This window comes from Gouania willdenowi, chromosome 4 (genome assembly GCF_900634775.1).
Source record: "Gouania willdenowi chromosome 4, fGouWil2.1, whole genome shotgun sequence".
NCBI lineage: Eukaryota > Metazoa > Chordata > Actinopteri > Blenniiformes > Gobiesocidae > Gouania > Gouania willdenowi.
The window spans coordinates 31,862,726-31,874,746 of NC_041047.1; positions in this window are offsets into that span (position 1 = coordinate 31,862,726).

Genomic DNA, 12,021 nt, shown 5'->3' on the forward strand with positions numbered 1-12,021 from the left:
TTTCCTACATTTAACACAACATTTAACCACATACGTAGAGGTAAAAAAAAAAAAAAAAAAAAAGCATTAAATCTAGATATTTAAATCTAAATCTAAATCTAAATGGTATATGTTATATCTACATGTTAAATCTATATCTAAATATTTTATCTAAATCTAAATGTTATATATCATATCTATATGCTAAATCTTATATCTAAATGTTAAATCTAAATCTAAATGTTATATATCATATCTAAATGCTAAATCTTATATCTAAATGTTAAATCTAAATCTAAATATTAAATCTAAATCTAAATGTTTAAATCTAAATATAAATAATATATGTTAAATATAAATGTTTAAATCTAAATCTAAATGTTATATATCATATCTAAATGCTTAATGTTATATCTAAATGTTAAATATAAAGCTAAATGTTGAACGTAAATGTTTCACACATATGCTAATTGACCCCGCCCCTTTTAACTTCAACCAATACACAACCAGAGACACACACAGCCGCTCCCACCTACAACTTTTATACAAAATTTTTACACTTGGCACCCCATAATATTCATCGTATGACAGAACACAATAGTGTTTACCACATGTAACCATTTAAGCACTGGTCAGATTATCTTCTAAGTTAAGCCACCAGGCCTCTCTAATAATAGGTAATCCTTCTCATGTTTCCCTTAAAGTTGCTCTGAAGCCTGCACGCTTTTTCATTCTAACCAAATGGTTTGAAATAAGACATGCTGAGTGTGTAGCTGGTAAGGGGTGAAAGCTTACCAAACAATTTGAGAATCCTGAGAAGGATGAAAAGGGAGAGTGAAGGTAGTGGATGTAAATTTAACCACAACATGCAGCTGTTGGTGACATTTCCCTTTATCTCATGCCAGCAGGAGCACGTTTCCAGGAACACTTCATTACTTTGTTTTTTCTGACTTTATCACCCTCCTCTCAGGCTCACATTAAACATTTTTATTATAAGTTGCACAACAGTCGCTCTACTGGACATTACTCCAAAAGAAAATGTCCCGTACCACTCAATCAATCGTTTCTGTTGGAATAACATGTCAGTTTTAGTATAAATATATGTTTTATACTAAATATATTTATATTTATTTTAATTATAATATAATCCTTGGTTCAAACTGTAGTATGACCACTAGAGGACTGTGTAACAGGATTTAAACTCACACTGATAGAAACGATCTTTAGTGTTATGTATGTTTTATGTTTCATTTATTTATTTATTTAAATATGTATTTATTACTTTATTCATTTTTACATTGAATTACATTAAATATGCAAACAAACTGAACAGTCCCCCAACACGAACATATGGCAGTATCAAAACATCAATGCAGACTCCTCACACCCTGGACACAAAGGGCCTATGCTCCGAAGCTGGATAATTATATTCTGGATTAATCTCCGTGAGCGGGATTCACCTAACCAAACATTCCCTGTCAGAGAGAAGCTGTCCTAGGACGGTCGATAACAACATGCCAATTTAAAGGTGATATCCGGAGTTTCTGAAAAATCTATGTTTATGTATGATTCTTTTGAAATGCGAAAATAATACCAATAGGCTTCGATTTACTCTTTTTGAGACCGTCAATCAAAGTGAATGAGGAACTGTGCATGGAAACAAGGCCGTGCGTCACAACAGTAAACAGGTAAATATGATTTTGGCTCTTACATAACCCATAGACCTATATTAATATGACCTGATGCGACCTTGTTATGTTCCGCGATGCGTGTGCAGAAAAGTAGAGGTGTGGCTTTTGGTAGATTGGGAGAGGCAGTGGGAGGAAGTAGAGCTGTTTAGGGCGGGACATCGAGACGTTTCTCAAAAACTTTTAAGCCTGGGTACATGCACGCTCACATGAAAGGGGTGGAGATTGCAGCGTCTGACCAATCAATGGAAAAACCGCAGAGCGACCGTCTTTACAATGGAACAACAACAACAACAACAACAATAATAATAATAATAATAATAAAGAAAGGTTAAACACAAATACATATTCCTTGTGTGTTAAACATACCTGGCCAATAAAGCTGATTCTGATAAAAAATCACGATAAAAAAGATTAAAATAAATAACAACAACAACAATAATAATAATAATAATAATAACTAGAAATTTTGCATTTCCTGAAGAAAATGCAAGTGAGGATGCATGTGCTGGCCCGCGTCGCACTACTTTAGCATAGCATTAACCTAGCAATAGCCTTAACGTTGTAATAACTTAGCAACAATCGCTTTAAAGGTTGAAAAAGGTTGAAAAGTTTGAAAAAGGTTGAAAAAGATAGAAAAAGGATACAAAGATTGAAAAAGGTTAAAATGGTTGAAGAGGTTGAAAAAGTTTGAAAAGGTTGAAAAAGGTGAAAAAGGTGAAAAAGGTTGAAAAAGGTTGAAAAGTTTGAAAATTTTGAAAAAGTTTGAAAAATTTGAGAAAGTTTAAAAAATTTGAAATAGGTTGAAAAAGGTTGAAAAGTTTGAAAAAGGTTGAAAAAGGTTGAAAAGGTTGAAAAGGTTGAAGAGGTTGAAGAGGTTGAAAAAGGTTGAAAAAGGTTGAAAAGTTTGAAAAGTATGAAAAAGTTTGAAATGTTTGAAATGTTTGAAAAGGTTGAAAAAGGTTGAAAAAGTTTGAAAAGGTTGAAACAGTTGAAAAAGGTTGAAAAAGTTGAATGGTTTGGATCAGTTTCAAAATGGCCGACGATAAAGAGGGTCAAAGGGCACAGGAGGGTCAAAAAGGTTCGAACTTTCAATGTAAGTGGAAGAGAGCAAAAAGTTCCACGAGAAATAACTCAAAAAGTTGAAAATATTTCAATACACAGATATAGCAGATATCTGCAGAATTTTCTGAAGAGTTTGATACCTTAATTGTTGAAATTGGTTAAAAATTGTGGGAGTAGTTAGAGTGCACAGAAAAAGAATAAAAACATATAACTAGAATTTTTGCATTTCCTGAAAAAACTGCAAGTGAGGATGCATGTGCTGGCCCGCGTCGCACTACATTAGCATAGCATTAAGCTAGCTACGTTGTAATAACTTAGCAACAATCGCTAAAACCAGTTAGATTGAAAAGGTTGAAAAAGGCTGAAATAGGTTTAAAAAGGTGAAAAGGGTTGAAAAAGTTTGAAAAGGTTGAAAAAGTTTGAAAAGGTTGAAAAGTTTGAAAAAGTTAGCATTGCGTTAGCATCAGCGTTAACATTGTGCTAGCATTAACATTGCACTAGCAAGGTACCTTTTCAGCACTGTAGCCAGGCTAACACAAAGTCAGAGCTCTATTGAGCCCATGATTCCTCTAGCCCTCAGCTGTGAGGACTTTATGACATTTTTTAACGATAAAATTCATAAGATTAGAGATAAAATTAGCCACTCCCTGCCTTCACCTGGGCCTGCTGTACCATTAAATGTAAATAGGCCTAACCTAAACTGTTTCACACATATAGGACTTCAGGAACTTAACTCTATTATTTCATCCTCCAAACCATCGACCTGCCTTTCAGATCCAATCCCAACTAAGCTGTTTAAAGAAGTTGTTCCCCTGGTCTGCCCATCTTTGTTGGAGACAATAAATATATCCCTATCAATAGGCTACGTGCCACAGTCCTTTAAAGTAGCTGTAATCAAACCCCTTCTCAAAAAACCTACTCTTGATTCCAGCACTTTAGCAAACTACAGGCCTATATCTAATCTTCCTTTTATTTCAAAGATTCTTGAGAAAGTTGTGGCAGCTCAGCTCTGTGAATTTCTTCAAAACAACAGCCTGTTCGAGGACTTCCAGTCAGGTTTTAGAGCTCAACACAGCACAGAGACTGCTTTAGTTAAAGTAACTAATGATCTACTCTGGGCTTCAGATGAAGGACGACTCTCAGTGCTGGTTTTATTAGATCTTAGTGCAGCTTTTGACACTATAGATCACTATATTCTACTAGAGAGATTAGAGAAATTACTTGGAATCACAGGGACTGCCCTAAACTGGTTTAAGTCCTACCTATCTGATAGGTACCAGTTTGTACACGTGAATAATAAGTCTTCTGTGTACACTAAAGTAAGCTACGGGGTTCCTCAGGGCTCTGTGCTAGGTCCAATCCTCTTCTGTATCTATATGATCCCCCTTGGTAATGTTATGAGAAAATACTCTGTTAACTTTCACTGCTATGCTGATGATACCCAACTGTATGTATCAATGAAGCCAGGTGAGACAAATCAGCTATCTAAACTTGAGGCCTGTCTAAAGGACATTAGGGCCTGGATGGACCAAAATTTTCTTCTTCTCAACTCAGACAAGACTGAGGTCATTGTACTGGGCCCACAACACCTTAGAGAAACCTATGCTAGCCTAACTGCCCTAGATGGCATTACTCTGGCACGAAGCACAACTGTTAGAAACCTGGGGGTTCTATTTGATCAGGACTTATCCTTCAACTCTCACATAAAACAAACTTCAAGAACTGCCTTCTTTCATCTCCGTAACATTGCTAAAATCAGATCTATCCTGTCTCAGGGCGACGCCGAAAAACTAGTCCATGCTTTTGTTACCTCTAGACTGGATTATTGTAATTCTCTTTTAGCAGGCTGCCCGAGCAAGTCGCTTAAGACACTTCAGCTGGTTCAAAATGCTGCAGCACGTGTACTGACTAAAACTAGGAGAAGAGATCACATTACTCCTGTATTAGCCTCTCTGCATTGGCTTCCCATAAAATATAGAATAGAATTCAAGATTCTTCTTCTCACTTATAAAGCCCTAAATGGACAGGCACCAGTCTATCTCAAGGAGCTTGTAGTGCCATACAATCCCCCCAGAACACTACGCTCTCAAAATGCTGGACTACTCGTTGTTCCAGTCGTCTCTAAAAGTAGTAGAGGAGGGGGGTGGTGTTTAGCTCAGTGGGTTGAGCGCCCGCCCCATGTACAGAGGCTATAGCTCCTCACCTGCAGCGGGTCCAGGTTGGGACCCCCTCCTGCGTGTCATTCCCTGCTCTCTCTGACCCCTTTCCTGTCAAGCAACTGTCATATATTAGGCCACTAGAGCCAAAAAAATCCTTTAAAAAAAAAAAAAAAAAAAAAGTAGTATAGGAGGAAGAGCTTTCAGTTATCAGGCCCCACTTCTCTGGAACCATCTACCAACCACGGTTCGGGGCAGACACCCTCTCTACCTTTAAGGTTAGGCTCAAAACATTCTTCTTTGGTAACGCTTTTAGTTAGGAACCAGCTCATAGCTCATAATTAAGATGCAATAGGCATAGACTGCCGGGGGGGGGTCTGGCATGCTCGGTTGGAGAGAGGTTGGAGAGGGCGTTAAGAGAGAGGTCATTTAGGTTAGAGAGGGACCGGAGAGGGTCCCATTCCTCTCTCAAACACTCCCTCTATGTCTGCTTCTTCCCTTGTGTGTTTGCTCCTGTACTCCTTCTGGCTTTTGTCTTGCAGGTCCGTGGGATCCTCAGTGTGGAGTTACAGAGTCTCAACAACTCTGTCTCCACCCTTTCCTCTGCACACACCCAACACAGCATAACGTGGATGGCTGTTCATCATAGGAATGGGATCCACACAAGGTTCCTGCTGCTTAACAGAAGGTTTTCCTTGCCGCCATGATGAATTCATGTTGGGTGTGGGATACATATGTATGTGTATATACGTATATATGCATATGTGTGTATCCATAAAATGAAGAGTCCGTCCTTAAGACTGCTCCACTGTAAAGTGTCTTGAGATACCATTGGTTATGATTTGGCGCTATACAAATAAAGATTGATTGATTGATTGATTGACTAGCATTGTGCTAGCATTGGCATTGCGCTAACATTAGCATTGTGCTAGCATTAGCATTGCGCTAACATTTACATTGTGCTAGCATTAGCATTGCACTAGCATTAACATTGCACTAGCATTAGCATTGCACTAGCATTAGCATTGCGTTAGCATTAGCATTGCGCTAGCATTAACATTATGCTAACATTAGCATTGTGCTAGCATTAGCATTGCGCTAACATTTACATTATGCTAGCATTAGCATTATGCCAGCATTAGCATTGCGCTAACATTAGCATTGCGCTAACATTAGCATTGCGCTAGCATTAGCATTGTGTTAGCATTGCGCTAACATTAGCATTGAGCTAGCATTTGCATTGTGCTAGCATTAACATTGTGCTAGCATTAGTATTGCACTACCATTAGCATTGTGCTACCATTAGCATTGCGCTAGCATTAGCATTACACTAGCATTAACATTGCGTTAGTATTGTACTAAGATTGGCATTGTGCTAGCATTAACATTGCACTAGTATTAGTATTGCGCAAGCATTAGCATTGCGCTAGTATTGCGCTAACATTTGAATTGTGCTAGCATTAGCATTTCGCTAGCATTAACATTGCATTGGCATTAGCATTGCACTACCATTAGCATTGTGCTAGCATTAGCATTGCGCTAGCATTAATATTGCGTTAGTATTAGCATCGGGTTAGCATTGGCATAGCGTTAGCAATAGCATTGTGCTAGCATTAGCATTGCGCTAGCATTAATATTGCGCTAGTATTAGCATCGGGTTAGCATTGGCATAGCGTTAGCAATAGCATTGTGCTAGCATTAGCATTGCGCTAGCATTAATATTGCGCTAGTATTAGCATCGGGTTAGCATTGGCATAGCGTTAGCAATAGCATTGTGCTAGCATTAGCATTGCGCTAGCATTAATATTGCGCTAGTATTAGCATCGGGTTAGCATTGGCATAGCGTTAGGAATAGCATTGTTTTAGCATTCAAAAAGTTTGAAAAGTTTGAAAAGGTTGAAAAAGTTTGGAAAAGTTGAAAAATTTTGAAAAAGTTTGACAAATTTGAGAAAGTTTGAAAAATTTGAAAAAGGTTGAAAAAGGTTGAAAAGGTTGAAAAAGGTTGAAAAGGTTGAAAAAGGTTGAAAAGGTTGAAGAGGTTGAAAAAGTTTGAAAAGGTTGAAAAAGGTTGAAAAGTTTGAAAAAGTTTGACAAAGAAATATAATAAAGTACGACGAATACAATAGTGAGGATGTCAATGCATCCTCACTAATAATAATAAAGAAAGGTTAAACACAAAAACATATTGAATGAAGAATTGTAGCTAAAAACAGCACGTGAAAAGTATGAATAAAGAAAGACATTTAAAAAGGTAGATAAACATAGTTCTCAAGCAGAGTTCAGACGTACATTTCTCATAATAAATGTGGTACTTTCATAATCACCTCACATCCCCACTGTCTCTTCAAAATCCCCCTTTTCAACAAATTTTATATCAAATCTTTTTCGCTGGGCAGAAGTGTTCATCACATCAAGCCTGGGAAATCACCCATTTATTTAAGTATTTCACGTTTTTTAGAAAAGGATTAGCTTTATTTTATTTTTTATTTATTTTTTGTTCTTAATTTCTTAAAAGGTGCAGAGTATAAAAAGTGGTATGTTTGTTGTTTTTGGCCAAAACCTTTTGAATTAACATTGATATGTTATCAACATAACTAAATGTACTCAAAGCAGAATCTAGAGGCATTTCAAAACTAAAGGTTTACTCATAATAAGCTGTGGACTAATTTTGACAGTCTTTAAGCTGATTTTGAAAGGTTGAAGCTTTGGAGTCACATTTGACATTTGTTACCAGATGCAGCCAATGATTTCCTTCCAAAAATATTTGAGTAACCAGAGGAATCCCTGACAACCACCCCTTAAGACGCTTTGCAAAATCATCCAAATTGACAAAACTGAGCCATAAAAAGCAGAACTATCCACCCAAAAAAACACTTACATTTGAAAGTGATGGGATTGATTTTATGTTTTATATTCATCTAAAAATGAGAAAGACTCTTTTATTTGTTTCTATTAAAGTGGATGTTATGCTTCTGCAAGCATTATTATGTGAAGCAGTGGATAAAGTGTTATGATACTGCCAAGAATATGAAGTGATATTTACAATAGCAATGGTGTGTATGTCAATCAACTATAATCAATTGATGTGAGTGGAACATTAAGATTAGATAACCTCACTGCTAGACAACCCTTCTTCCATCTGTAGGCTCTGGAATCAAGAAAAATGATATGATGCAGACTCAGCAAAAAGAAGTTCACTTCGATTGCTCCTTTTCTTAGTTGCTGGTGCCTATCTCCAGCTCTCACTGGGAATTAAGCAGGGGCACACCCTGGACATAATATTGATGATGAAAATGTGTTGATTAGAACATGAACTAAAAATACAAGGAACATTCTTGGTCCCACACCAGGGGGGAGATGATCGGAAATGATGAAAAAAAAAATAAAACAAATAAACATATTTGGGAGGCACTAAATACAGTTTCATTCTACTTACCGGTATTTAAAAAGTGTGTTATCTTATTACTCATTCATTCCATCATCAACTATCAAATCACCAAACCTGTATGGCGGTAAGATTTTGCATAAGTATTGCAGACCAACATTAATTTCCTTTTCTGTGTCAATGACTTAAGCATTGTTCTAACGCAGATTCTCTGTGTCGTGTAAGTAGAATTTTATAAAGGTGGGACAATAATATTATGCAACAAGATATCACAATACTGAAACGTCACAAAATCTACTACACAACAGATTGTTGTGGTTTGTTTTACATTTTTTTATATTCCTGTTGAGTTGTAAAGGGTATATAAGAACATTCAGCAGGAATGTGGAAAATTATAATTGTAATTAATTACAATTATGATGGGATTATAATTGTGATTTAAAAAAAATTGTTGCTGTTGTAATTGTAATTGAATTGTAATTGAGTTTAGATAATTTACTTTGTAATTGGATTTGCCATGAAAATTCTATAAAAATTGTCAATTACAATTTAACGCATAACTGGGGAACAGTTCCGTGTACAGTTCTACACATATGTAGTTAACAATTAGTAAAACATGTTTCATATCAAGCTTTCCTGCATTTTACCATTTACAAAATTGAAATCTAGGGGAATAATGACAGAAAAAAGGCTCAGATGTCCACACCAAGAATATTAAAACCAATATTTTCATTGATTAGGAAACCTGCAAGGTAACCAATAGATAGGAAAAAATAGATGACAGATATTTGTTTTAGTGTATTTTACAGCTGATTTAGGACCCGTTATCATAACAGATGCTAACAGAAAGCTAACACAAGAGGAAGGATAACTTTTATTAGGTTATGTATTTCAGGCTTAGTAATTGTGATTAATTGTAATTGAACTTTAATTGAGAATGTAATTGTAATTGACTTTCTGAGGATAAAAATAAATGGACTTTAATTGTAATTGGAAAGAATCCTGGGAACTGTAATCATAATTGAACATGGGTAATTGAAATCGTAATTGTAACTGAAAAATATAACTGAATCCAACCCTGATGTCCAGAGTTAGTCAAATAAAACAATGGTTAAAAAAAATACATTTAATTTTTTCTAATGAATTTTGGAAAACTTAAATGAAAACCTTTGTTCACTGGGGGGGCAATGTCCCCCCCCGCCCCCACAAACTCTGCGTATGTAAACACTGCAGTGCTGGTGTCTCATTCTCTGCTGTGGTGACGAACAGCTGGAACTATCTGATTGTCCTCTGGAGCAAAACTCTGCAATCAAACACAAGACAATACACATTAGACATTAGAATAAAGTAACCTTTATTTTTACATTAAACATTAGTTCAGTGTTTTTCTGTGTCAATGAGAGGAGTTACTTGCATTGATTGTTTTGGTCTTTCTGTCCTCTGCTAATGTCTCCTCCTCAGGCTGCTTGGTGGACTCTTCAGTTGCTGCTGTGGATGCGGGGCTGGTGCTCCTGTCTGACATTTTACAGGCATTATTATAAAGTAAAGTTTATTTTTACATTAAATGTGTGTTCAGTGTTTTTGCTTACATTGTTCTGATTGATGGAGAAGTCTTCTTTGGTCTCTGTCCTCTGCTGATGTCTCCTCCTGTCCTCACTTGCTGGGATTAAAAAGGTTATCTTTAATTCTTAATTCTAACCAAGTAAACCTTATATATTATGCATGTTTTATAACAGTAACAGGACAACCACTCCTGCTGTGGCCCATCATAAAGAAACAAGAAAGAAGATCCTTACCATCTCAAAAAATCCCAGTACCAGACGCTGCCTGGGACATTAACCGCCCCGTAAGACGCAAAGGCCAACCAACCTAAAACAACTATTGACAAAAAGGCCCAGGTGCAAGACATACTGGTCAAACACACAAGGACACACAAATGGCCAGCTTTGGTTGGTGTCAATGTAACCAAAGGCTGAGCTAATCCCTCCAGACGCAAAGACTAGCTGTGGAAGCCGAGTAAAAACAGGGAACTCTGCTCATAGATGGAGAGAAGCAGGAAAAGAAAAAGAACAGATGACTAAGATGAGTCAGAGCTGTCATCCCGTCTCGGCCTCTTCGTATCAGGCTCACACTGACAGTCAGAGTCGGACGATGAAAGTTCCTCAGAATTGTCTAGGTACCTGACTGTAGAATCACTACAGTAACACCTCTTTCTGGAGACATTGCGGCCAAGTGGTGACTCCTGGGAATACTTACCTTCATCTTCAGAGTCACTGGAGGCTGAGGAAGCAGACTCCTCAGGGGTCTCCCAGCCAGGAATCAGCTAATAAATGTAAAACAAAGCTCCCTCAGAAAGGTCCTGCTCAGGTTCTTCTGGGTCTTCCGGTGCTTCCTGGTCTTCTGGTGTTTCCTGGTCTCCTGGTATTTCTTGGTCTTCTGGTACTTCTGGGTCTTCTGGTTTTTCCTGGTCTTCTGGTACTTCCTGGTCTTCTGATCCTTCTGGGTCTTCTGGTTCTTCTGGTGCTTCCTGGTCTTCTGGTGCTTCTGGAGGTCTGGACCAGACCGGGACCCAACCCGGAAGTCCAGCCCCACCAGGGAAAAAACCTAAAATAAATAAGTAATTGAATGAATAAGCCTGCGTGCGCATTCCTCTGCTACAGGAGAACAACAATCACGGACACGGAGGCACGATTAGCTTAGCATGTCGGTAGTTTGGCAGTAATACATGTTATGGCAATTATTATATTCATCATCATATCGTCAAATGGGTGTTCATGAGTTAATATACAGTGACTGCATTACTCTTTGCGCTTTTGAACAGCTGAGTCATGTTAGATTAACAGTACAGATTGTATTGTATCCACAGTGCCAGCAACACACAGTCTCTGCTGAAGGCCAAACTCAAACTTACATGCAGATATACACGCACACACACACACACACTGTCAAGGACAGATATCAGTGGTGCCAGCCTTCTTCATAACATACACATCATTCTCCAACGTCTCTACAGCTGGGTGTATCTGACCCCCTCCTTTTCCTCTCAGGGTTGAACTTTTTCGCATATCTGTATAAAGCTTAAGCTGTGAAACTGTTAGTTAGTCCTGCATATCCTGAGCTAGGGAAGAACCTTTTGGACCATCCTGCTTAGTACCTGGCTGCTTTCCCTCCCTACAGGATGGGACACTCCTTTTCATTTAGTTTATAATAAATCTTTTTTTATAAAATCATCATGCTCTGACTGGACTCCATCATTCAACCAGAGCAAAAATCATGTCTCCAAATGAGGTCAAATTTGCCGTGACATACACAAAAAAAGAGAGCGAAGGATTGCAATTTGTAATTTTTATAATGCGGAAATAAGTCCTGGAAAAGCTGCAAACAAAACACTACCTTATTCACCATAAGAAACCACCACAACACTGAGTATGCAGCATATAAAGCTAGAAATCAAGCTGATGCTAACGCTAAGCTAGCACGGCAAAGAGCCATTGGGCTGCTGTTGCAAACTTGTTTTACTACTAGTGTGGAATTATTCTACAATATTCACTCATTATGACAGTAAAATAGACCATCCTAAGTCAATCTACTGCAGTAATTCCTCTATCTTATCTTTATCTTTATCCTCAATCTTTTATTTATCCTTATATTTATCACTATTATTATTGCTACTGGCTTGTGTTTTTTTGTTCCGCGCACTGACTACAAAGTAAAAGTCAATGTGCTGTTTTTTTTTTCCAAAAAAAAA